Here is a 27,284-nt window from a genome sequence, read left to right as displayed (position 1 = left end):
GAATCGGGTGAAGAATAATGCCCATCGTGCCTGTTGGGGGTTGAGGCGCTGTGCCCGATGCAGATACTCAAGATGTTTGTGGCCCATGTAGGCCGTGAACGGATGTTGAGCTCCCTCCAACCAAGGACGCCATTCTTCCAAGGCCATTTTGATGGCCAAAAGCTCTTTATCGACAATAGCGTAGTTTCGCTCTGTGAGGGAGAATTGGCGAGATAGGAAGGCGCATGGGTGCGGCTTGTGTTGGGCCAAGTTCTGACTCAGAACAGCTCCTATGTCTTCAGAGACTGCATCCACCTCAATAATAAATGGACGTTGAGGGTCAGGATGGTGTAGTCAGGGCTGGTGAAGGAACACCTCCTTAAGACAGAGGAAGGCAGCTACAGCTTCGGGAGGCCAGCTTCGGGAGGCCAGTTCTTGGGGTCAGCACCTTTCTGGGTTAAGGTCTTCAAGGATGAGATGTTGGAAGCATAATGGGAGATAAATGAGGGGTAGTAATTGGCGAACCCCAGAAATCGTTGAAGCGGTTTCAGCCCAGATAGTTGGGGCCATTCTCGAATGGCCTTTAGTTTCTGGGGGTCCATACGGAATCCTTCGCTGGAGACAATATAACCCAAGAATGGAAGAGCCTCCTGCTCGAAAAGGCATTTCTCGAGCTTGGCGTAGAGTTGGTTTTCTCTTAATCGTTGAAGTACCTGGATGACGTGCTGTCGGTGATCTTCGAGGGAATGGGAGAAGATGAAGATGTTGTCAAGGTACATGACCACACAGTGGTATAACAGGTCTCGTAAAATTTCATTCATGGTGTTTTGAAACACCGCTGGGGCATTACAGAGTCCGAATGGCATTACCAGGTACTCGTAATGGCCGTCTCGGGTATTGAAGGCCGTTTTCCATTCGTCTCCCTCCTTGATATGGATCAGATTATACGCTCCCCAGAGGTCCAATTTGGTAAAGATTTTCGCGCCTTAGAGGAGGTCAAAGAGCTCGGAGATTAGGGGCGAAGGATACTGGTCCTTGACGGTTATGGTATTCAAACCCTGGTAGTCAATGCAGGGGTCCCATCTTTTTCCCAAAGAAGAAGAAACTAGCCTCCGCCGGGGATGTCGACTTGCGGATGAAGTCCTTCTCCAGATTCTCCTTGATGTAAAGGGACATAGCTTGAGTCTCCGAGGGTGAAAGGGCATAGGTGCGTCCCCGAGGAGGTTCTGTGCCAGGAAGAAGGTTGATGGCGCAGTTGAATGGTCGGTGAGGCGGGAGCGCCTCGGCCTTCCGCTTGGAAAAGATGTCAGAGTAAGCGGCACAGGAGGCTGGCAGGCCTTGGAGGCTGGCAAGAGCGGTCGAGCATGGCACTGGAACTACCGGGTGAAGGCAATTGTCGTGACAAGTCGGCCCACATTGGGTTAACTGTAAGGTTCTCCAGTCGAACTGGGGACAATGTTTTTGGAGCCAGGGAAGCCCCAGGACGACAGGATGTATGGAGTGTTCCAGGATGTGGAAGGAAATCCGCTCGAGGTGAAGAAGCCCAACCCGCAGTTGGACGGGTTCCGTGAGGTATGTCACTCGCCCTGGGAGGGGCTTGCCTTGGATAGACGAGATGACCAATGGGGCCTGGGCGTGAACCTGTGGAATTTTTAAGTGCTCCACTAGACTCTTCATAATAAAGTTGCCCCCGGCTCCTGAGTCTACCAGGGCTAACATATGGAATTCGCCGTCCCCAGATGTCAGTGCAACTGGTAGGGTTAGTGGAGGTGCAGGTGATGTTAGGCCCAGGAAGAGACCTCCTTCAGGTCCTAGGCCCGGGAGTTTCCCGGCCACACCGGGCATGCGGCTAATTGGTGACCCGCCGCACTGCAGTAGAGGCAGAGGCCGTCTCTGATTCGCCTTTGACGCTCCCGCATGGAGAGCCTCCCTTGGCCCAATTGCATGGGTTCATCATTCGGTGTTCGGGACCCTCCTGATTCATCTTTAGGAGATGGTGAGGGTCGCGGGCGTCTAGAAGGTGTCGAGGTGTTCGTGGCCATCTGGGCCTCTTGACGGTGTTCTTGATGGCGCCTATCAATACGCCCCGCCAGATTGATGAGGGCGTTCAAGGACCTAGGTAGTTCCCGGCCTGCTAACTCGTCCTTGATTCTAGGACCGAGTCCCTGTAGAAAGATGGTTCATAAGCAGTCTGGGCCCCAACCGAGCTCTGAAGAGACGGTCCAGAACTTGATGGCAAACTCGGCCAGCGTTCTCGAACCCTGATGCAGTTGGAGAAGCGTGGGCCCGGCAGAAACCTCCTGTGTGGGATCACCAAAACTCATTCAGAAAAGCTCCCAGAATTCTCTCAAATTACTCAGGATGGGGTCATCCTGTTCCCACAGGGGGGAAGCCCATTCCAGGGCCTTCCCTTCGAGGAGAGAGAAAATGAAGGTGGTCTTGCTAGCATCGTTGGGAAAAAGGGTTGGCTGTAGACGGAAGTGCATATTAAACTGGTTAATGAAACCCCTACAGGACCGGGGTTCCCCGGAAAAGCGTGGTGGTGTAGGGAGGCGAATCACCAAGCGGGCCCCGGGAGCCATGGACGGAGATGGCAAAGTGGGGTTCATGGGCCCCAATGCCTCGAAGCGTTGATTCAGGCTCTCTACTGCGGAGACAAGGGCATCAAGGGTTTTTTGCTGGTCCATCATTCACTGGGCCATTCCGGGGATGGCCTGGTGGGCAGACGCCTCTGCCGGGTTCATGGACTTGGCAATCTGTTACGACCAGGAGGGACGTGAACCCTTGAACCGACGGGGAAGTTGGTGCGACCTTAGGAGATGGCTCCTCAGGTTCCCCCGTTGGGTGGCAAGGCAGAACAGAAGTTGGGACTGGCTGGATCTTTGCCGCAGGCGACTTGGATGGACCTTTGAGAGGTCGAAGAGGCATGGAGTCGGTGCAAGGGCCAACTGGATCTTCGCCACTGGAAGCCCGCGGCCCCCCAGGAGAAGCCCGTAGGGACCCAGGCCGCTGGGACTTAGGTGGACCTTTGAGAGGTCAGTGAGGCGTGAGGTCGGTGCAAGGGTCAACTGGATGTTCACCACTGGAAGCCCGCGGCCCCCCCAGGAGTTGCCCATAGGGACCCGGGCCGCTGGGACTTAGGTGGGCCCTTGAAGATGGATCGTCCGATAAGGAAGTCCGGGGTCGAATACCAGAGGATCACTGCTTGCCAGTCCGAAGTCACACACCAAAGAGAAATCCGAGAAGAAGCAGAAACCAGGAACCAGGAACTCGAGTCACCAGCAGAACTCACTGGAGCGAGCAGACTCATTGCCAAGTCGAGGAATGACAGTGGGCAGTCTCCTTAAATAGGATTCAGTACCTAGCCCATTAGGAGCAGGTGTTAGCAATTTAGGAGACGAGGCCCCTTTAAATCTCGCTGGGAGGCGCGGCCTCGCACCTAAGGGGAAAGCCGGCAAGCAGTGTCCGGAAGGGCCTTGTAGAGCGACCAGACGCTGTGGGAGGAGGCCCGGGGAGTGTTTTCCCCGCTGGGATCCCCACGGAACCTCACGCCCGTGGTTTTGAAGGGAGGAGCACACCGGAGGCCGATCCCAGCACGTTCCCCAACTGCGGCTGCAGTGGCAGCGATGGCCCCGGTAAGGTAAGGGTTCCAGCCAGGTTCCAGCCAGGTAAGGGTTCCAGTCGCGGGCGTCCGCGGCCGGGAATCACAACACCCATTCTGAACACCACCTTATATTGACCCTGTGTTCTGTCTCCTCAATGTACTATATGTTTCTTTATTATACTGCCACCTTGTGTTGTTTTGAGATATTGCTTAGCTTAGAGTTTGTAGGGTTTAATTCCTTTACCTTGATTGGTTATTGTTTGAATGTTTCTTAACTTCCTATTGAATCTGTTCCTGTTTTGATCTTTCTCTTTCTCTGTTCTTCTTCTCTTTCTATTGGTCTCCCCTCCCCCCCAAAAAGTACATCATGAATCATAATAATAAAACCATACTAATAAAAAGAATAAATATTTCAAAATATATGATGACTAGAACATCCAATAATTTCATAATGTTATTAATTTTCCAAAACAGCAATAACATATTTAAAAATAGCAGGAACATCAAATAATACCCCAAAATTAAAACTAATAAGGATTTAAAAAAATCTCCTGCTCTCCATACCTGGAATATTTTGATTTCCAGTCACCCTGAGATTGTCATGGAATGGGAGAGGGACATATACAAACTTTATTCTCTCTGTCACACACACATTTACACACATTCATTCTCTCATACATTCCCTCTCTCATATACACGCTCATGCTTTCAATACAAACATCCTTTCTCTCATTACATAGGTTCTTTCTCTCCCTCACACATGCATGCCACAGGTTCTCTCTTTCTCTCACATACACACACACACACACACACACACACACACATAGGCTCTTACTCTCTCACACATATACACATACACATGTTCATTCTCTCACATATACATGCTCTCTCTCCCTCACACACATACTGGTTCACACACTCTCAGACATTTTGTATGAGTGTGTGTATGTGCATATGAGAGCTCAAATGTGATGCATAGCATCTCTCTCTGTCTCTCACACACACAGGTTCTCAACACACCCTCTCATGTACACACACATGGGATCTCACACACCCTCTCTCTCTCTCTCTCTCACACAAACACACACACAGGATCTCACATTAACTCTCTCTCTCTCTCTCTTACTCACAGACACACACACACGCATACACACTCTCGCATACACACATTGTGTGGGTGACCCAATATCCCCACTCTAATGTGAATTCTTGTTTTTTTTTTAACTTTTTTGATGCAAATAAAATTAGCTTTGTTAGTATTAATTTTTTGATGCAAATAAGATTCACTAGAAATTAAAATAAATTGTTATTGTGCACTTATCTGCAAGCCATAATTATCTGGATTCCATAATCATGCAGAAGGCATCGTGATATAACTTCATAACTGAAGCCCGACTTGGGACTGTGTTTCGGACCAACGTCCTTTTTCAAGGGCTAGAGTATGCATCTGTAAATGAAATAATATAAGAATGTAGCACAATTCCACAAGAGATGTAAAAGCAATTTAAATGGGTGGGGATATTGGGTAACCTGTTTAATATGACTGATGATTGTAAAGAAGGCTGAGTCCTAAAGTTGTATTGCTACACGATGAAGCCGAGTATGATGGTCATTGAATCCTTTATTGAATTTATGGCGTCTTGTGATTGTCAGTGATATAAATGGAATTACCTGGTATTTTATAGTTAGTGGTTATTACAGTAACCAACGGTCCTATTATAAAGAAAGTGTGACTTGCGTGATAGAGACAGTGATCTTTCCAAACCATACATCTACAACCCAAACTGCCATCAGTCTTTCAGCCAGTCATTATAACGATGGAAAAAATGTCGGCAGGATCAGGATATGGAATAATTGCCTCGGGTTGATATTGTGAATTTAATAATAATATGTAATGTTTTATTGCATTATTGATGTATTGAAACTTATATGTATATGGAGATGGTGATACACTTTTTGGGTATATTGCTGCATTAGGAATAATTAATTTAATCTGTTAGTTTAGTGATGTGTATTTTTTACTATGATACAGAATGAATGGAATGTATGTGGGAGATGCTGATATAATGTTTATTTAATGTTTTAATTGAATGTTTTTGTTATCCTAATAAAGTGTAGTATATTTTATGCTTTTGTTGAGATTTGTGGTTTATATATGTGGGGACCCAGCATACCGGGGATTTATGGTTTATCGTGCGGATAGTCTTATAAAATTTGGTAGTATATGATACCACTTTACCATTCATCTTAAAAAGAAGATTGTTTCCTTTTATCTTGGCCTATATAATTATATTCAAGTTGCAGGGATAGACATTTGACAATACTGGAATATTTTTGCCCGAATCAGTTTTGCACATTGTCAGCTCAATGTGACAGTAGCCAGAATCAGAAATGAAGGCAATTTAAATCTTTAGCAAGATTCAAAACTGTAAGGAAAACTATTAAAGGATACTAGAGGTTTTACAAGGAATGTGATTTTGACAGAACTGCTGCAAATACAACATGGATGATACATGACCAAAAATGAAATATAATTGTCCTAAAACTACAATTTCTTCTGTTTATTTCATAAATATTATTTAATTTAATTTAATTTACTTATTTGATTTAAATTCCACTTTTCAGGCACTTTCACCTTTAGCTTGTTTATGAGTTCCAAACACTTGAATTTATTTTATTTATTTATTTATTTATTTAACATTTTTCTATACCGAACTTCATGACAAGCTTCATATCAGGCCGGTTTACATCAAACTTGGGGGTTAACTTAACAAGAAACCATATAACAAGAATTGTAGGTTGTTATGCTCTGCGCATTTGTCTCTTTATAGGCTTGACTTGAAACCATTTCATAATAAAAACATAAGCAATGTCAGTGATTTGAGACCTATGTTTCAGTCAGTAAGAATGACTGTGTATTTTAGTAAGCAGAAATCAGGAAAAGTATGGAAATCAGTTTGTATAGAGCATGTAATTTTTGGTTTACATACATTATTATGTCAGTATTTTCAGGAGATCTGGATCATTACTCACATACTTCAACTGCAGTACCTAATCAGGGGAATAAGCCATAAACTAAGTTTGTCAATGAGTGCACATTTGGGTTATTTAAAATTTAAAAAAAAAGCTGCTGGGCAACACATGGGGAAAATAACACCAAAGATATCATGTTTTTTTTTGGAACTTGAAAAAGTCTACAAGCTGTTTGCTGTTTCTTCCATGTTGCCTATCACTGGCAACAGTGCACTGTCTGTGCTACTAGTTTGATGATCAGATATGACAGATGGAACCAGCATTAATTATATCTTTATGATTTGCATATCAGAGAGTGAACATAAAAGGCTTGAACATCTGAAAAATAAATTCTCCAAGCTAATGTATATATATCCTATTTATATAATTTACTTCAATCAGGTTTCAAAGCGATAATGTCAACTACTGTACTATTCACACAGAAAAAGAAAGAAATACTGTAGGTTGCATGCTGAGGCCAATAATTATTAGAATAGTCTTTAATAGAGTGCGGCGGGAAAGACACAGAATAACAAGGTGATTCAAAGTGTTAAATTACCAGGGCTGTTTCGCCTCTGGTAAAGATTGCACTTCCTATCAATATTTAAACAGTAGAAAGTGCATGTTAACTTCTAAATATAATACATGTGTAATTAAATCACTGCTGGATGTCTGATACATGTTTTAGTGCTTTATTTAGCTATGCTTACTTTCCCTCAGGAACACAGAAAGGGGTCTGATTTTGAACTCCCACTGCCTAAACAGAAGGCTATAAGAGAATGATGGTCTAGAAACAAGAGATCAGTGAGACAAGATGGTTTATAAGTGGTTTATAAAAATCACGCACAGTCCCCACTTAGAGAAAGATATGCTAAAGAGCATCTTTCCCCCTTTTTGTCTCAATGGGCAAATGCTTAATATGTATGATTCTTTGAGTCACTGTTCTATGGATATAATTTTCCTGTTGAGCTGCCTGATTTCTTGCTATGCTGTCTCAACTCTTTCTTTATAGATTCGATTATTAGAAATGTAGTTAGCAGGGTGGCTGATGGACGTGAGGACCGTCTGGTAACTTGCCTGCCTGGTGCGAAGGTGGCAGACCTCACGCGTCACTGAGAAAGGATTATAGTCAGTGCTGGGGAGAAGCCGGCTGTCATGGTACATGTGGACACCAACGACATAGGGAAATGTGGGAGAGAGGTTCTGGAAGCCAAATTTAGGATTTTAGGTATGAAGCTGAAATCCAGAACCTCGATGGTGGCATTCTCTGAAATGCTTCCTGTTCCACATGCAGGTCCCCAGAGGCAGCCAGAGCTCCAGAGTTTCAGTGCGTGGATGAGACGATGGTGGAGGGAAGAGGGATTCAGCTTTGTAAGGAACTGGGGAAACTTTTGGGGAAAGGGGAGACTTTTCGGAAAGGTGGGCTCCACCTTAACCAGAGTGGAACCAAGTTGCTGGCACTAACTTTCAAAAAGGAGATAGAGCAGCTTTTAAACTAGAACAAGGGGGAAAGCCGACAGTCACTCAGCAGTGCCTGGTTTGGAAAAATGTATCCTTGAAGGATACTAATGAAACAGGAGAGTTATGGCATCCCAACAGAGAGGTTCCATTAAAAGCAAACATAGGGCCTCATTTACCAATATCGCATTGAGGGGCATTTCCTATGCAAATGAGGCTTTTTTCGAGCAGCGGGGAAACTTTGCGTGCCGCGATGTTTTCGCGATTTGCGCAAACATCTTCGCGGTGTGCGATAAAACAACCAAAGAATCATTGCACTGCACATTTCAGAGAGAGAGAGAGAGAGAGAGAGAGAGAGAGAGAGAGAACACCTTGCTATAGTATTTACTCCCTAGACAGGTATTTGTATCCCTATGGGAGGCCCACCTAGTAACTCGAGGTGGGGATTAGGTATGAGTGTAGGGGGTTGGGGGCCACTTTCACATTCAACATGAGATGTACGAACAGAACAGTGGTCTCTTGTGAAGATTTGCTGGCCTTCGGAGTGAGGAAACTCACTCCAAGATGAGATTTGGGCAATGGTCTCTCAACCAACAAGGTTGAGAGACCACGCTAACTTTGTGGCCCATGCTAGATCCTCTCTACTTTACATTTGCTCCGCCCCCTGAATACAAAATTAGAAATTCGCAAATCGCATTAACGGCTGTTAGCACACTTTGTGGAATTATCTCCTGCGGTAACTCCTTGGAAAATGACCCCCATAGTCCATGTGCCTATATGTAAAAAATCACCGAAGCTAATGATTTCCAAATTATCCCTAACAATTGAAAAGCAGATTGTTAATACAAACAAAAAACACACTTTGAAATGTCTGTATGCCAGAAGTCTAAGAAGGAAATGGGAGAATTAGAGTGTATAGCAGCAAATGATGAGATTGGCATCACAGAGACCTGGTGGAAGGAGAATAACCAATGGGACAGTGCTATATCAGGGTACAAATTATATTGCAATGATAGGGAGGATCAACTTGGTGGGGGTGTGGCACTTTATGTCCGAGAGGGTATAGAGTCCAACAGGATAAAGATCATACAAGAGACTAAATGCTCAGTAGAATCTATATGGGTAGAAATCCCATGTGTGTTGGGTACGTGTATAGCGATAGGAGTATACTACCAACCACCTGGACAAAATGGTCAGACAGATGATGAAATGCTAAGAGAAATCAGGGAAACTAACCTGTGCGGTAGCGCCAGCAAAAGGGAAGTACCTGGACTGGACTTGTGCGGCAGCGTGGTAGCGCCAACAAAAAAAGGAAAGTACCCATTCCACATATTTTATTGAAAATCCAAAAAAATTTTGAAAAAAACAAAACAAAACATTGAAAAAAGTAATAAATACAAAAAAGACATTCACAGTGTTGGACTGATGATTAAAAATGACCAGTAGCGGCTGAAAATACAGGCATAACATGCATGTAGACCACGGGTGTTATGATGGTCCCAAATATACTTATATAAAAAATTCAACACATTGAAAAATTTAAGATTTCTGTACAACATGTTTATTTGCAGATTTCAATTACCCAAATATTGACTGAGTAAATGTAACATTAGGACTTGCTAGAGACATAAAGTTCCTGGATGTAATAAATGACTGCTTCATGGAGCAATTGGTTCAGGAACTAACAAACCTGAGGCTTCAGCCTGGTCCTAGACCCAACACTTTGGCCTCGACCCAGGCCTCAGAGCCCAGGTCTGGGAACTTCTCTTCACATGTCCTCTTCTTTTTTCCTTCCAAAGGACAATGCTGGCATTCGTTGGGGTCAAGTCAGAGTTAATTAAATCCAGCACATTCACCCCAGCGGACAGTGCCATGCTGGTGTGACCACAGCAGATGAAGAAGAAAGATGAAGAGGAGCCCCCAGGCCTGGGCTCTGTTGCCTGGGCTTGACCCTGGCTTTGGGTCCCTGCCTCCTGTCTGAGACCCTGGTGTTGGGCCTGGGTTTGGGCCTGGGCCCCAGCATCAGGAACCAGCTTTTGATGGATACCCAACAGATCAATAAAGGTTTTATTTTTTTATTGTTGGGAGTCGTGCTTGGGTCTAGGCTGTGGTCCTTGCTTTGGGCCTTGGCCTATGCCTGACCATGATGCCAGCGCCTTGGCGTAGGATTTAAGTTGGAGCCTCACCTAGGGCATAAGCTGCAGGCCCTACTTTGAGCCTTGGTTTATGCCGTAGGTGAGACCCGACTTTAGGCCTAAACCTAGGCCTGATGCATTTGTTTAAAATGAAACAAATGAGTAAGGTTTGTTTAATTCGTGGGGGCTCCCAATTCTGGTCATGGACACCCCAAATGAAATTAATTAGCCTTATTCATCGCATTTTGCACTTTCATTTTAAACAAATGTACATCCATATTGCTGGGTATTTTGGAAGTTTCCTTTTAGTATCCTGATAAAAAGGTCATTTATGGAATGGTAAGGCCTGAAAAATTATTCTTCTACAGGAGTGTCACCTTGTTCTTAGCTGTAATGTGTTATTTTGTATCTGTGAAAGTTCGTCCTTGTCTTTAACGTCTTACCAGTTCTACTAATGTAGCATTCTTCTTCACATTTGCTGCATTGGATAAGGAATACTATATTAATTGAAGAGAATGGGCATGATCCTTTTATGCTACATGTACTTCCCATTTTGATAAATATAGGGTGCTATGATACATATTAGTACATGTTATCTTGTAAGATTTCATAATATTTAATTATTTTAATTTTCTATTTGAATCTTTCTTAATTCTCACCAGTTTTTGCTTGACATGAGGTGGTTACTGGAAAACTAGAACGGAAGCTGCAGGAAATATTTCTTTCAGTGATTCATCCTCCAGTAGCAATGGTAGGAGGTCATTTAGGACGTTTCTTAGCTTTTCTTTCTGGATTAAAGAAAACCCAATGTCACTTTCACACATGTAATGAAGGAAAGGCACTTTGCATATCATCTCCTTCCTTCAATTCTTCAATTTATGATTCTCTATTGCTTTGAAAATATCTAATCACATAAAAAGGTATCACCTGCAACTCGTTTGCTGACCCTTATTTTTACAGCTTTGAAAACAAACATTGATGGTATGATCTAACATAAAATGTACTTGTATATTCATATCATTATCCTTAGCTAATTTTGCACTGTGCTAATTAAGGGATTATAATTTTTTAAGGTTAGTCACAAATGTAGTGTTAGTCCTGTAAAAGTTATTACCTACAACTTGTTTGACTTTATTTTTCTATGTCCACATGGACTAGTTCAGCAGCAACATTACTTTATTCAAGGATATGTGAAGAAACAATGAGAAATTAGGGCTTTTCTCCTCACACCCAGAGGTGTACCTAGATTATTTGGCACCTGGGGCGTATACTTCTTTGGCACCCTCCCCAAATATATAACTTTAAAATTTCCTAAACATTGATAAAATATTTCAAAACAGCAGAAACATCAAACAACACCCAATAATTAAAACTAATAAGGATTTTAAAAATCTCCCACTCTTCATATCTGTCACTCTAAGATTGTTGTAATCCGGGAGTATGCATGCACGCAAACATACACACACACACACACACACACACACACACACACACACACAATATGCTTTCTCTCTCTCATACACAGACATACATGCTTGGGGAGACACACACTCACACACTTTCTCTATACCTTTCTCATATACACTCTTTCTCTGTGTCTCTCTCACACACAGACATGCTTCTTCCTCCTCTCTCTCTCTCTCTCACACACACACAGAGACAAAAACAGAACTGGAAACCACAAGCAAGATTCTGTATGCAGTGCAACAATGGAAAAGCAGAAAATCACTATTCCTCAAAGCAATACAATCAAGAAATATAAATTAATCAGAATAATAAAACCATATTAAAAAATATACTTTTTGAAACATGTAATAGAATATTCAATAATTAGAAGCTCCTGTACAAATTTTTAAAAAGTGTCCTAAATATTGATAAAATATTTCAAACAGCAGTCATCAAATAACACCCAGTAATTAAAACTAAGTATTTTAAAAATCACCCACTCTCCATACCTGTCACACTGAGATTGTCGTGAACTGGGGTACACACACACACACACACACACACACACACATACAGACACAAACAAAATATGCTCCATCTGGCTCTGACACACATACATGCTTGGTGAGAAACAGAGGGAGCTTGAGTGTGTATATGTGTGCATGAAAGAGACAGATACACACATTTCCTCCAACTTTCTTTCACACATGCACACTTCCTCTGTATCTCTCACACAGAATTCGTGTGTCACCCACCCATACACACACACACACACAATGCTTACTCTCTCACCCCACCCACACCCCCATACATGCTTCCTCTGTATCTCTCACACACAATTCCTGTCTTACCCAAGCACACACACACATGATTCCTCTCTCTCACCCCCACCCTTGCACACAGGCACCCTCTCAAACACACCTTCAGGCACCCTCTCACACATATGCACCCATAGGCACCCTCTCATATATATAAACAAGCACACACACATTCATGCTTCTAAACACTCACCATCTCATACAAACACAAGCATCCTCTCATACACACCCATATATATTCACACACCCTTTCATACACACCCTCTCATACACACACACACACTCACCCCTCATACACACCCTTATACACATATATACACACTCATACACACACACACACAAACACACATATATACACACACACACACCCTCATACAGACACAACCGCTCATACATAGACCCCTTCATATACACCCACACCCTCATACACACAAACTGGCACTTACTCTCACAGGACCAGTCTCTCCCTTCTTCGGCCGCTGGTGGCACTTCAGGGCATCTTCTTTGGCCACCGCTTCTGGGAGCACCGGCAGCATCCTATTATCTCTTCATCCGCCGGCTCCAGGAGTGCCAGTGGCAACGTTGGGTCTGTTCTTTGCCACTGGCTCCAGGAAATGCCGGCGGCACCGCTGGCCTCTGCCACTTCTGCAGGTCCTTGCTTTTGCTGGCGGGATTTCCCCCGCCACGTCACTGTTCTGCGCCACTGCAGGTCCTTCCTGCCAGCGGCAATGTCACTCCTCCCCTTGTTGTCACCCAGGACAGACTACTGCCCCCCCCCCCCCCCCTTAGTACACCTCTGCTCACACCTAATCTTGAAGCTGGACTGACTAAGGTGGATAGAGTGTTGTCAACTATTGTGAAGCACAGATTACTTTTACCATTCTCTAGACGGGTCAGAGTACAGTCAACTACTAGGTGAACTTTAAGAAAAACAGCTTTAAACGTTATTGAATTCCTTGATCTGGCATTTACATTTTTAAACAAGTCGGTAAGACATTTTTATCTGCCCCATCTTATTTTCACACTTGTCTCATCTGTGCAGCAGCACCAGTCATTACTTGCAAATCTGTCATTTGCTGCGGTGTAATGGATTTCTGCTTATGAGATTTTCAGGTAATTCAATTTAATAATACCATATAGTATCCAATAAAATAATCAGTTTGAAAATGCTGCCAATATGAAGCACACAAGTTTGGCCTTTATGATTAATATTTTTCAAGCTAGAAATGCATATTTATTTTGTTATCAATTGCTTTAACTCCAATTTTAACATTCCTTCTTACTTTAGTCCTCTAAATCCTTGAAGTAACCATTTTGGAGGTAAGCTCTAAGAAGCAGGAACTGCCTCTTATGTGTAGTTGTACAATGTTGAATACAAATAGCACAAAATATAATGCCTTCTGGAACCTAAAAACAGTGGTTGTGAATCAAGTCCAGTGTGTCTATATTTTTCAAATTATAAAGAAATCAGGTAGGAATAAAAATATTTTGGAAGAATATTTATGTTTGATACTAGTACTCCCAGAATCCTTTTTGCATTTATCTATGTTTTAGATAGCATTGTTGACTTGATATGGCCACCTGTTTAGAAAAAAAAGAAGTGGAACAATACTGGCATATTAATAGTGAGGTACTGACTGGGAGAACAAAAGACTATTAATAGTAGCCTACCTCCTGGCATCTAATTGTATACCAGGATCCCCTAAAGCTACCCACAGTTTCCTGCTGTTCATGGGGATACTTTGATATGCCATAAATACTGCACAGTGGGAAATTCTCACAAAATGTTTTATATTGGTTAAATGCTAGCTGCAGAGAGAGGATGCTTGCTGTGGACTTTAAGAATATTAACTATATGAATTGAATATCTCAGACAAATAAAGAAAGAAATTGAAAAGTACATGTATAGCATTTTAGGAAGTGAAAAATGTCAAAATAAATAAACATTATGCTTTCAGCTGTGCTGTTGTTCATCTTTGAACATTGCATCTGCATCATGCGCCTGTCATAACAAAAATGTTCTATTTTTGTTCAGGTTGAAAAAAATAAAATAATTTCTAATTTTATTTTCCAGTTCACACTAGAACTTAGACATGTTTGCATGGATTTGATTCTTTGGATTTCAGAAAACAACTAAAAACTATTCTTTTTAAACAAATGTATGGCTGATTTTTATGTTCCCTTGCTTAATGAATAGGCATTATTTCTGTTATTATTTAATATTTATAATGTTATGTTTAATGTAGTTATGAATGTTATTTGGGATCCACATTGGACAACAATTTGAAAGTTGTGAAATATAAGAACATGTAAATAAAAATAAAATAAAATGAGCATTTCAGATGATAAAGTTTCTGATCTTGTTAATGGGTGCACCTGTGTGAGTTCCCTCTGATCTCAATCTTGATTTCTTTGTATTGCCTCTTGCAGAGAGCAGGCTCTTTCTACCTTTTTATGCTTTTGGTCTCTTTGTGGCTAGAGTCTGGAACAAACTACATAGACACAGAACACAGCAGTCAGGACAGGTAGGGGTTGAAAAGTAAAAGAAATATGAAAATGGGTGGCTAAATTCTAACTGGCTAATTAGTTAGCCAGCTAGAATTTAGCCAGATAAGTTAAGGGTGTTCAGGGGGTGTAACTGGTAGGAGCTGAGTTAGCTGGCTAACTTATCTGGTAAACTCTGAATAGCAGAGTTAGTCAGCTAAGTCTAGTTGGGCCAAAGAGCTATCCTAAAGTTACCAATATTGAATATAGCCGGTCAAGGAGCCAAGGTGACTCAATGAATGTTGTGGTTCCAGTGTTGGTGGAGCATGTTGGACACGACATCCAGAGTGGCACCGGATAGCATGATGGGGCTAAGGCTAGACTTGGGCAGTCCAGTGAGGCAGGAGCAAGGCACGCAATGCTGGAACTCAGGAACAGACTGGAGTGGAACTGGAACACTGGAACAGAGTGCAGGTATGAGTGGGACTGGAACACTGGAACAGAGTGCAGGTAAGAGTGCAACTCAGGAACAGACTAGAATAGCATGCAGGTAAGATGGAATACTGGAACACTGGAACAGAGTGCAGGTAAGAGTGGAGCTCAGGAACAGACTGGAAGAGTCTGCAGGTAAGGGTGAGGCTGGAACTCAGGAACAGACTGGAACTGGGACTGATTGAGACAGGACAAGACAGGAACAACACAGAACATGGAATAAGAAAAGCCCGAAGGCAGCATAGGCAAGGTAGGCCCCCAAGAAGCAAGACAGGAGAGGCCTAGAAGCAGGGAGAGGCCAACAGAAGACTCAGGGTTAGGCAAAGTCTGGGAAGGCAAGAGGCCAGGGATGGCCTAGGTAGGCCGCAAGCAAGGAAGGGGCCAGAAGGCAAGCTAGAATTGAAGGTCAGATGCCCATAAGGCAAGGACAGAGGCTGAAGGCTGGTTGGCTGCAAAGCAAGACAAGGAAGGGCTGAGGTCAGTAGGCCCAAAGGCCACAAGACAGGACAAGGCAAAGCTGAAATCAGAAGGCCCAAAGGCCATGAACCAAAACAAGGAAAGGCCTAAGAAGGCTACAAGGCAGAAGGGGCTAGAGCAAGGAGCCGAGAGGAACTCGATACCGAAGCATTAAGGCAAGGAATAGGCAAGGTTAAGTAGTGCTAGAATCTGGGTGTGGTGCAGGCAGGAAAGAGGAGCTTGGCCAGACTAGGGAGTGTGATTGTGGAAATCCCCTGGTAGAGCGGAGGCTGTAGAACTAGCTGAGGCATGAGACCAGGGATGTTCTGAAGAGTACAGTTCAGAAGGAGCTTGCTGGGGTCCCTTGGTGGTGGGAGGTTGCACAGCAGTCAGAACCATAACAATGAAGAGGCAAGGGGAGGCTGGGGTAAGTAGGGCTAGAACTGACACATCATTTGATCAGCAAAGAGGTGGCTAGAGCAGCTGTGAGCAAGGCTCGCTGATGACCTCTGCTGGAGAGGAGAATGCATAGTAGGCAGAACTGCAACATCTATACAAAGTGGTTGAAAACCAAGGACAACTAGGTAGACTGGATGGGTCAATTGATCCTTATCTGCTGTCATCTACTATGCATCTGCATCCCACCCCTTAGACCCCATCCCCATCAAAACCCTAAAACTCATCAGAGAGATTATTGTCAAACCAATAACCTACATCATCAACCTATCCCTAGAACAAGGAATCTTCCCAGAAAAACTCAAAAACGCCATCATCAAACCAATCATCAAAAAGCCTCAACTCGACAAATCCGACCCAGCAAACTACAGACCAGTCTCCAACCTCCCATTCCTAGCAAAAATCATCGAAAAAACAGTCAACAATCAACTCACAGACCACCTTGAAACCTTTAATGTTCTTCAGCCTGCACAACATGGTTTCAGAAAACTCTTCAGCACTGAAACCCTCCTCCTCTCCCTCACCGATACCATCCTCAAAGGCCGCGACAAAGGCAAATCGTTCCTCCTGATACTTCTTGATATATCAGCCGCCTTCGACACCATCAATCACAGAACACTCCTCACCAGACTTAAAGAAATTGGTCTCCAAGACACCACAATCAAGTGGTTCAAATCCTACCTCTCAAACAGATCTTACATCGTCAAGATGAACTCATCTGAATCCTCACAAGTGCCCCTCACTCATGGAGTCCCACAAGGTTCTTCCCTATCATCAACCCTCTTCAACATATACCTCATCCCACTATGCAAATACCTATCAGAGGCAAACCTCACCTACTTTGTCTATGCAGATGACATACAAATATTACTCCCCATAAACAACTCCATTCAACTCACTATGGAAAAATGGAACAAACTCAGCTCAAACTTATCCCACTTACTATCTCAATTATCACTATGTCTCAACCAAGCCAAAACAGAAATCATTCACATCCACGATGATCATCCCTCCTATCCACTCATGTGCACCCCCTCTGACCACCCAGGAAACTCAATCAACCCGGGAGTGCCACAAATCTCACAAACCTCACTCACGCCGTCCACAAGAAACCTAGGCGTAACAATTGACAGCCAACTCAACTTTAAACAACACATCTCCAATACAATCAAAGATGGATTCTTCAAACTGCAAACACTAAAAAAACTCAAACCCCTTCTCCAAGAGCACGATTTCCGAACAGTCCTCCAATCAATTATCTTGTCAAGACTCGACTACTGCAACTCCCTCCTCCTCGGACTACCAGAAATACACATCAAACCCCTCCAAGTTCTACAGAACGCTGCCGCCAGAATCATCTCTAACAACAAAAAATCCCCTCACATCACACCCACGCTCAAAGAACTCCACTGGCTACCCATTACACAAAGAATCCAGTATAAAACCCTCACCCTCATGCACAAAAAAATAAACAACAACAAAATGGACTGGCTAAACAACGGAATACAACCTTACCCCACTCAAAGAACTCTCAGATCCACCAACACTGGACTCCTAGCCGTCCCCAATCTCAAAGCTGCACACCTCAACGTCACCCGCAAACGAGCCATAACAATAGCGGGCCCCACCTTATGGAACACCCTCCCCACCTGTCTCAGAAACGAACCTTCACTGCAAGTCTTCAAAAAACACCTCAAAACATGGCTATTTTTAAAAGCTTTCCCACCCGACACATAACCCGCCCAATCGCACCATCCACTCCATGCCCCCTCCACAAGCATCTCGCCCCACACCTTTCCCTCCCTACACAAGCATCTCACACCACCCTTTCCCTCCCTATCACTACCTTCCTCCCACACATCCCTTTCTCTCCCCTCCCCCCTCCCCCCTCTACACTCCCTGCTCTCCTTACCATAATTTATCCTCATCAACAAGCCATTTATGTACATATGTTATATACTATAGTCTAATGTTCCATGTACTCCTGTTAGTTCTGTTACAACTTGTTATATTTATTACCATGTTATAATGTAAAATATTCTTGTTATATTTATTACCATGTTATAATGTAAAATATTCTTATATCTATTTAATACCATGTTATAATGTAAAATAGGGCTGTTATCACCCTATTCCTTTAGTTATCTGGAAACCGATGTGATATCTCGATCGAATGTCGGTATACAAAATAAATAAATAAATAAATAAATAAATAAAATGTTACTACTTTAACTCTTTATCAGTTCTGAAGAACTATCCTTTCAAAATTGCTTATTCAGATGTTTAGTTTCATGAGATACATATTTTGCTTTTTGATATTTCATTTTGGGCTATTATGTACTACAATAACCTATATTGTGTTATTTTTCTGTAAGGTACCTTGTTAAGGTTATCATATAAACATTGAAAATAAATAAGCAAGAGGTCAATGTACTTAGCTGCCTGAAAATCATCTGTCAACATATGTTAATAGATAATTTTAACATGAGTGTATTTACTGCAAAACACCTTGTTTAACACTCACAGGTAGATTTTAAAACAATTGCTTATGCAAAAATGACCCCATACACGCGTTTGTGGGCTGTATGCATGCAACACTGGAGGGGGGGAGAGAAAGAGAGAGCGACAGTTTGACACTATATATCTGCCACTGTAAGAGGGGCATTTTCAACTCAGGGTGAGGTTTGATGGGGGGGATGGTGATACATTGGTCTGCCTAGGATGCAAGGACCCTTGTAACACTGCCCCCCCCCCATAAAACCCACCCTGAGTTGGAAGTGCCCCTCTTACAGTGGAAAATATATAATGTCATATTGCATCTCTAACAGAGTCTCTGTCTCTCTCACTTAATCTCTCTCTCTCTCTCTCCCTCTCCCCCTCCCCCACCCATGTCCCTTGTGCAAGCATGATATTAAAATATGTGTATAAAGGCTTCACACATATGCGCAGCAGGGATATTTTAAATGATTCAAGTGTACTTGCATGCATGATATAAAATTAAGGGCGCACGCATGCTCCTTTTAAAATTTACCTGTTAGGGTACAAGAGGTCATTGAACTTGGTATTTGGGGCAGATAGGACCGATGTGTTACTCATTCTTGGAACATGCATCCCAGTCGGGGCTCTCATTCTCCCACACTGAATCCGGCAGGCAAGCTGAGGCAACCCCTAACCTTCCGTTCTCTGTCAAATCCTTTCCCTGGCCTAGCCCCATCTGAAGTAAGGCCACAGAAGGAAGGATGGCTTACCAGCTCCAAGTTCCAAAACGGCACCAGTTGGCCTTGCAGTCTTTTATCCCCACAACATAATCTAGCATTTTCCATAGACAGAAAGCTCCAGGGCAGTGAATATCATATGAAGCTAAAGGCATAGAGGCGCAAAAGGAATGCAAAAAAACCCAACAACTTTTCCAATGAGAACCACATTTTGATGTATGGCAGGTAATTGAACTGCTCTTCATCAAAATGGTGAGCTTTGCTGAGGAGGAATCGCAAGAATGAACTAACTCCGGCACATCCCGAGCCATTAACCAAATGACCTTTCATATTCCAGTAAGTTGATGGCTAACTTGACCAGTCTGAGATTTATTTCATGTGGCTCATTTCACTCTGGGAAAACCTGATAATTCATACTCTTTGAAGAATCCTTGCTTATACTTGAAATAAGTGGGACTTTGAACATTGTTGGAATATAAGAATTGATTTTTCCACTTTGGATAATTCTACAGTTCACCAGGTGTAAAGAAAATAAGACACAAATACAAGAAAAAAAAATGTATTAAAACTTTAACTTTTAAAAATAATAAATTGATTACAAAAACAGGTAAAATAAAGAAATACAATTTCAGAATTTTGATAGGAGGAGGTTTTTCTGAACAGTGATTGTACTAAATAGTAAGCTCAGTTGTACACAGTAGCATGCATACTACACGTCTGACGTCTTTTTCCTCCTACGGAGTCATGCCCCTGGCCATGCCCCCGCCGCGCTCTGGACCGCCCACGCCTCTTCCCTTTTTTTCAAGCCCCAGGACATACGCGCCTCCCAGGACTTGTGCGCATCGCCGGGCCTATGCAAAATAGGCTCGGCTCGCGTAACCCCCCTACGCGCGTCAATCCAGCTGGATTTACACGTGTAGGGCTTTTAAAATCTGCCTCATGGTGTGTACGAAATTGCAAATGCCACTGACATTTCCTATTTCATTTCAAACAAATGCACATCCTTAGCGAACACCCCTCATCTATATGTCACCTATGACTGATGTATATGAACTGTAAATGATATAATTATGACTCAGGTCCAGGAGATTACAGAGACATAATCACAAACATATTCTGATTTCCTGGCAGAAAACCAGTCTACATTTCCCTGACTTCTGTTGCGCTCCGCGGCCGGTCCTGCTCACCTCTCCTGTCCGTCTACCAGCTCCGGGCTCACTCCCTCTGCCGCCGCAGCAAGTTCGCGGTGTCCCCGGCTCCTCCGCTCTCTGTCTCCGATGGCGGCCTTACAGCGGAGCTCCCGCAGGGGCTCTGCGTCTTCCTGCTTCTCGGCCCCACCCCTAGGCGTGTGCATGGCCGACATCCTCCATTTTAAAGACCCAAGCACAGGAAACCCAGACCCGGCACTCACCAATGATGTCATGATTCTCTAGTATAAATAGGAAGGCCCGTTCCCTTGAACAGTGCCTTGGCAATTGGGTCGTTCACTCCGGTGTCTCTAGTTTGCCTTCCTGCATTCCAGTGTCTTTGCTCCTGTGTCTCCTGTTCCAGTGTCTTGTTCCAGCGTCTCCTGTTCCAGCGTCTCCTGTGTCTCCTGTTCCAGCATCTCCTTGTCTCCTGTTCCAGCGTCTCCTGTGTCTCCTGTTCCAGCATCTCCTGTTCCTTCATCTCTCCATTCCTGGTAGTACCCTTCAGACTGATCTCACAGTACTGACCTTTGCCTGTTCTCTGACTACTCTTGATTGCTGCTTGACCTGACCTCTGCCTGAACTCCGACTACTCTTGATCGCCGCCTGAAACTTGACCTCTGCCTGACCTGACTACTCTTGATCGCCGCCTGGAACATGACCTTTGCCTGACCTGACTACGCCCAGATTGACCACTGTTACCGACCCTGCTTTGGCTGACCATTCTGAACTGATACTCTGGCCTTGATCCTCTCTATACACTCGGACACTCTCTTCTGGCATCCTGCGACCTCTGGACTTCCCTGTTTGAACACCGACCATGCACCCTTGTTCATGGTGGGCACTCCCTTGAATTTTCTCTCTAGGAGACCCTTCGAGGCCCACCTAAGACCAGGCGGCCCGGTCTCAACCTGATGGAACACCGGGTTGCTATTGGCGAAGCTCCAGCTAGCCTCTGTCTCCTCCTGTGCTCCGCCTCCTGGTGGCAGGCACTCTCCGGGTCTGACTGGAGGGCCGTACCAATCCTGCACCAGGCCAAGGATCCACCTCCAGCGCAACAACTTCATCGTTATCTTCAAGACTCAGGTGTGACCTACCTGGATCTAAGGGAAAGCATTATCTGTTGAACTAATCAGTGAATCTGTTTGTTTGCATATAACCTTTTGGAGATCTCTTGTGAATGTATCTAACTAAATTTCTTTAAAGAAATATTAAAATCTGCTGGGTTCGTAATCTGTAGTCAGACTATAATCAAACTATAATTTGGTTGACTATCTGATCTCTGAAAATTATTTGGTTTCATTTGCAAGCCTGATAGCACATTTTGTCATTGTTACAGACTTTTCAGCTATTTCCCCTCACAATACCGGTAACATATCTCTTCTCATTCCCCTGATCCTCTGTCTGTCTCCCCCCCCCCCCCCCCCCCGCCCTCATCCCATGTTCTGTGACTGCCGTCCATCTCTTACTTTTCCCTGTGCCCCTTTCTCCTCAGTGCTTCATATCCTCCCTCCCTTCCCTGTCTTCTGACCTGCTTCTCCTGTACCACTGCCTCTCCTCATCACTTCCAATCTGTTCTTCAAACCTCCACCCCCCATGCTTTTCTGCTGCTCTCCTCTCCCTTCTTATGCTGATGTGCACCTCTTCATGGTAACTCACAAAAATGTCTACAGATTTTAAGATCCTGCCAGCAAGCCTCACTGGAAAATGTCACCATTTTCACAATTGTTAGCGTAATTGATAAATCTATGAGAGATGAGGATTGGAAACATTTATTCCTATGTGAGAATTGAGTAGATCTTTAAAATGAATTCTCTGTATCCACAAAGCTGAAATAATTTACATATTTTTATCATCCTTCTAATTACTTTTCTCATTTATTGTGTTTACTGGAGCTTAATTGGCTTAATTAAGTTAAAGGGAACCTCTTGTTTTTAATGTTTATAACAAATGTTGTAGTTAAGTAGTACTATGCTGTGACTTTGTACAGTTCCTCAGAGGAAGTATTTGAGAAACACGGCCTGTTCTCTGTCTGGTCTATGACTCAGACTGCTATGCCAAATTAATAAAGAGTCTTTTCATTTTAAGCTCTTTAGTGAGCCCTTTCTTCTTCTTTCTAACTTCCCATTTTAACCAGGGCTGAGGCACACTCTTATACTGTTCCTTCATTTGATCTTTAAGGCTTCTGTTTCATGCATGGATTTATTATCTTTCAAAATACTTTCCTCTGTCCCTCCCACAAGTGTTCTTTATGTTTTTGTGTATAATGATGAAATATTACATAAAAAAAATAATCAGCATCCTCTGTAACTAGTAGAAATATAAAGTGGGATCTCTCCGATGCAATCACATTGTAAATCCGAAATAAAAAATGTGGTCAGCAAGACCATCTAACAGCTAAAATGGAAGCGATCTAGAAGCGGAAAGCTTTGTACCTTGCTGCCTGATACAGAAGGGATTTGAACCAGGGCATAATGTCAGGGTTTTGACATAAGCTAAATAATTTCTTCTAAAATATTTTTTATTTTGGACACACAAGTTATTAATATGCAATTAAATAAAAAGGACCAACGAATAATATTATACAGAACATTGTATTCTGAAGCTAACATTCAATGGTTCAACAAACTTTGGGTGTGTTTTATGGTAATAGTGCACTTTGCGATAGACTGCCTATCTTAGCACGTTGCATAGGTATTAGTGCAAACATTTCACTAAGTGCCAGAATATATGAGAGAGAAAGAGAGAGCCATGATGCCCTCCTACTGGGTAGGTATTTATACCTCTGTATGAGGCCTACCTAGTCACTCGAGGTGAGGTTTAGGTATTAGTGTAGGAGTTAGGGGCCACTTTGACATTGAAAGTGAGACGTGCGAACAGAACAGTGCTCTCTTGTGAAGATTTGATGATTCTCGGAGTGAGGAAACTCACACAAAGATGAGATTTGTGCAATGTTCTCTCAGCCTAGCTTGATGGACTCTCTACCTGGGTAACATCAAGCTAGGTTGAGAGAACATTGCACAAATCTCATCTTTGTGTGAGTTTCCTCACTCCGAAGGTCATCAAATCTTCACAAGAGAGCACTGTTCTGATTGTACATGTCACTTTGAATGTCAAAGTGACTCCTAACCCCTATACTAATACCTAAACCTCAACTCAAGTGACTAGGTAGGCCTCATAGAGGTATAAATGCCTACCTAGTATGAGGGCATTATGGCTAGGTTCTCTCTCTCTCTCTCTCTCTCTCTCTCTCTCTCTCTCTCTCTCCCTCTCCCTCTCCCTCTCCCTCTCTCCCTCCCCAGTGGTTGTAGAAAGGCCCTGATAGCTAGGCTGGATCTAAAAACAGCATTTACAAAAACGTTGCATAGCACAATAAAGCCCTATCACATAGTTTACACAAATGAAAAAGCTGTAGTTAAAATACACATTAAAGCCATGCGATATGGCTTCGCAAATTATGAAGCCTGCCCCAAACTCCTCCCATTTTTCTAATTTGCATCACACTATGCATTAAAGGTATTTTCGCATGCATTAAAGGCATTTTTTGCTTGCAAAAACACCTTAACACATGCGAAAACACCATATAGCACCTTGATAAATGACGCCCTTTGATTGTCTAAACTGTTATTTAAGCGTAATGCTATGGCATTTACAACGTGATTGTTTAGTGTTTCCCCAGTTTATTAATACATTAGAAGGGCTCTCGTTGACAATCAGTGTTAGTTAAGACCAAGGTATGTGTCAGTGATGTCCTCAGAAAGGTTCACTGACACAATGAAGAGAATTGCTTTCTTGATATTTTTTATAATCTTGCAAATTGCAAGTTACAAGGGATATGCATTTGTTTGAAAAGAAAATGGGTAAAATGCAACAAATAAGACCATTTTCCTTTCATTTGTAGACCCTCAAAATGAATGGAGCATGCCCATAAATGAAAACAAAAATTTTTGTTTCATTCATTTATGTTTCCCTCTCAATTCTATTGTCCATTGAAAAGTACTGCAGCGAGACTGGTAACTATAGCAAAAAGTAGCCAGGATGAAGCCAAGGCAGAAGAAGAAGGCAAGTAGGCAGGATCGAGGACTAATCAAGGCAAAGTGTACCTGCTGCTGATGCTATATCTTCATTTAGCCTTGCTTGCATATCCCAAACTCTACATCCTAGGAGTCTTGCTGCCACTCAGTCTAGCTGCTATATCTCTTCTGCTTCACCTTGTGGGTCTTGCTGCCACTCATCCTTACTCTATACCTTAGGTGTTTTGCTGCCAATCTGCCTTGCTGCTTTACTCATTAGGGATGTGAATCGTTTTTTGACGATTTAAAATATCGTCCGATATATTTTAAATCGTCAAAAATCATTAGAGCCGCGATACAATAACAATTCCCCCGATTTATCGTCAAAAAATCGTAAATCGGGAGAAGGGGGAGGGGAAGGGGGAGGGCAGGAAAACCGGCACACTAAAACAACCCTAAAACCCACCCCGACCCTTTAAAATAAATCCCCCACCCTCCCGAACCCCCCCAAAATGCCTTAAATTACCTGGGGTCCAGAGGAAGGGTCCCGGTGTGATCTTTTACTCTCGGACCTCCGGTACTTGTAGAAATGGCGCCGGCGCTACCTTTGGTTTTTCCGTACGGAAAAATGATTGGCGGCAGTAGATCGCTCCCGGACCCCCGCTGGACCCCCAGGGACTTTTGGCCAGCTTGGGGGGGGGGCCTCCTGACCCCCACAAGACTTGCCAAAAGTCCAGCGGGGGTCCGGAACGACCTCCTGCAGTCGAATCGTGTTGTCTACGGCCGGCGCCATTTTGCGCAAAATGGCGGCGCAAAATAGCGCCGGCCGTAGACAACACGATTCGACTGCAGGAGGTCGTTCCGGACCCCCGCTGGACTTTTGGCAAGTCTTGTGGGGGTCAGGAGGCCCCCCCAAGCTGGCCAAAAGTCCCTGGGGGTCCAGCGGGGGTCCGGGAGCGATCTCCTGCCGCGAATCGTTTTTCCGTACGGAAAAACGATTCGCATGCAGGAAGTCGTTCCCGGACCCCCGCTGGACTTTTGGCAAGTCTTGTGGGGGTCAGGAGGCCCCCCCAAGCTGGCCAAAATTCTCTGGGGGTCTAGCGGGGGTCCGGGAGCGATCTCCTACGCTCCTGACCTCGGGGGACAAAAAACAAAATGGTGCCGGTGCTACCTTTGACCTGTCATATGACAAGGCAAAGGTAGCACCGGCGCCATTTCTACAAGCACCGGAAGTCCGAGAGTAAAAGATCACACCGGGACCCTTCCTCTGGACCCCAGGTAATTTAAGGCATTTTGGGGGGGTTCGGGAGGGTGGGGGATTTATTTTAAAGGGTCGGGGTGGGTTTTAGGGTTGTTTTAGTGTGCTGGTTTTCCCGCCCTCCCCCCCACTGGACCCCAGGTAATTTAAGGCATTTGGGGGGGGTTTGGGAGGGTGGGGGGTTTATTTTAAAGGGTTGGGGTGGGTTTTAGGGATGTTTTAGTGTGCCGGTTTTCGATTTACACGATTTTCACGATTTTCACGATATTTAAAAAACCCAAACGACGACGATCCGATTCCCTCCCCCTCCCAGCCGAAATCGATCGTTAAGACGATCGATCACACGATTCACATCTCTATTATACTACAGTTTGCGGGTCTTGCTGCCAATCTTCCTTGCTGCTATATCCTTTATGTTACACCTTGAGGGTTAAGCTAATATTCTGCATTGCTGCTATATTATCTGTGCTACAACTTAGGGATCTTGCTACCACTCTGCCTTGCTGGCCTGCTCCACACATTATACCTTGGGGACTTGTTGCCACTCTACCGTACCGCTATACCCCTTATACCACACCTTGGGAGTCTTGCTACCACTCAGCCTTGATGCCATACCCCAAACTCTACAACTTGGGCATCTGGCTACCATTCTGCCTTGCTACTAAATTCCCCCAAGCTATACATTGGAGGCCTCCATCTCTTTGTATTATTGTCCAGCTCCTCACACTACACCTTGGAGGTCTTGATGTCACTCTGCTTTGCTGCCCTGCATCTGATAAGAACATAAGAACATAAGAAAATGCCATACTGGGTCAGACCAAGGGTCCATCAAGCCCAGCATCCTGTTTCCAACAGTGGCCAATCCAGGCCATAAGAACCTGGCAAGTACCCAAAAACTAAGTCTATTCCATGTAACCATTGCTAATGGCAGTGGCTATTCTCTAAGTGAACTTAATAGCAGGTAATGGATTTCTCCTCCAATAACGTATCCAATCCTTTTTTAAACACAGCTATACTAACTGCACGAACCACATTCTCTGGCAACAAATTCCAGAGTTTAATTGTGCGTTGAGTAAAAAAGAACTTTCTCCGATTAGTTTTAAATGTGCCCCATGCTAACTTCATGGAGGGTCCCCTAGTCTTTCTACTATCCGAAAGAGTAAATAACCGATTCACATCTACCCGTTCTAGACCTCTCATGATTTTAAGCACATCTATCATATCCCCCCTCAGTCGTCTCTTCTCCAAGCTGAAAAGTCCTAACCTCTTTA

The sequence above is a fragment of the Rhinatrema bivittatum genome, chromosome 5 (assembly GCF_901001135.1).
Source record: "Rhinatrema bivittatum chromosome 5, aRhiBiv1.1, whole genome shotgun sequence".
Classification (NCBI taxonomy): domain Eukaryota; kingdom Metazoa; phylum Chordata; class Amphibia; order Gymnophiona; family Rhinatrematidae; genus Rhinatrema; species Rhinatrema bivittatum.
This window is presented reverse-complemented; position numbering follows the sequence as displayed.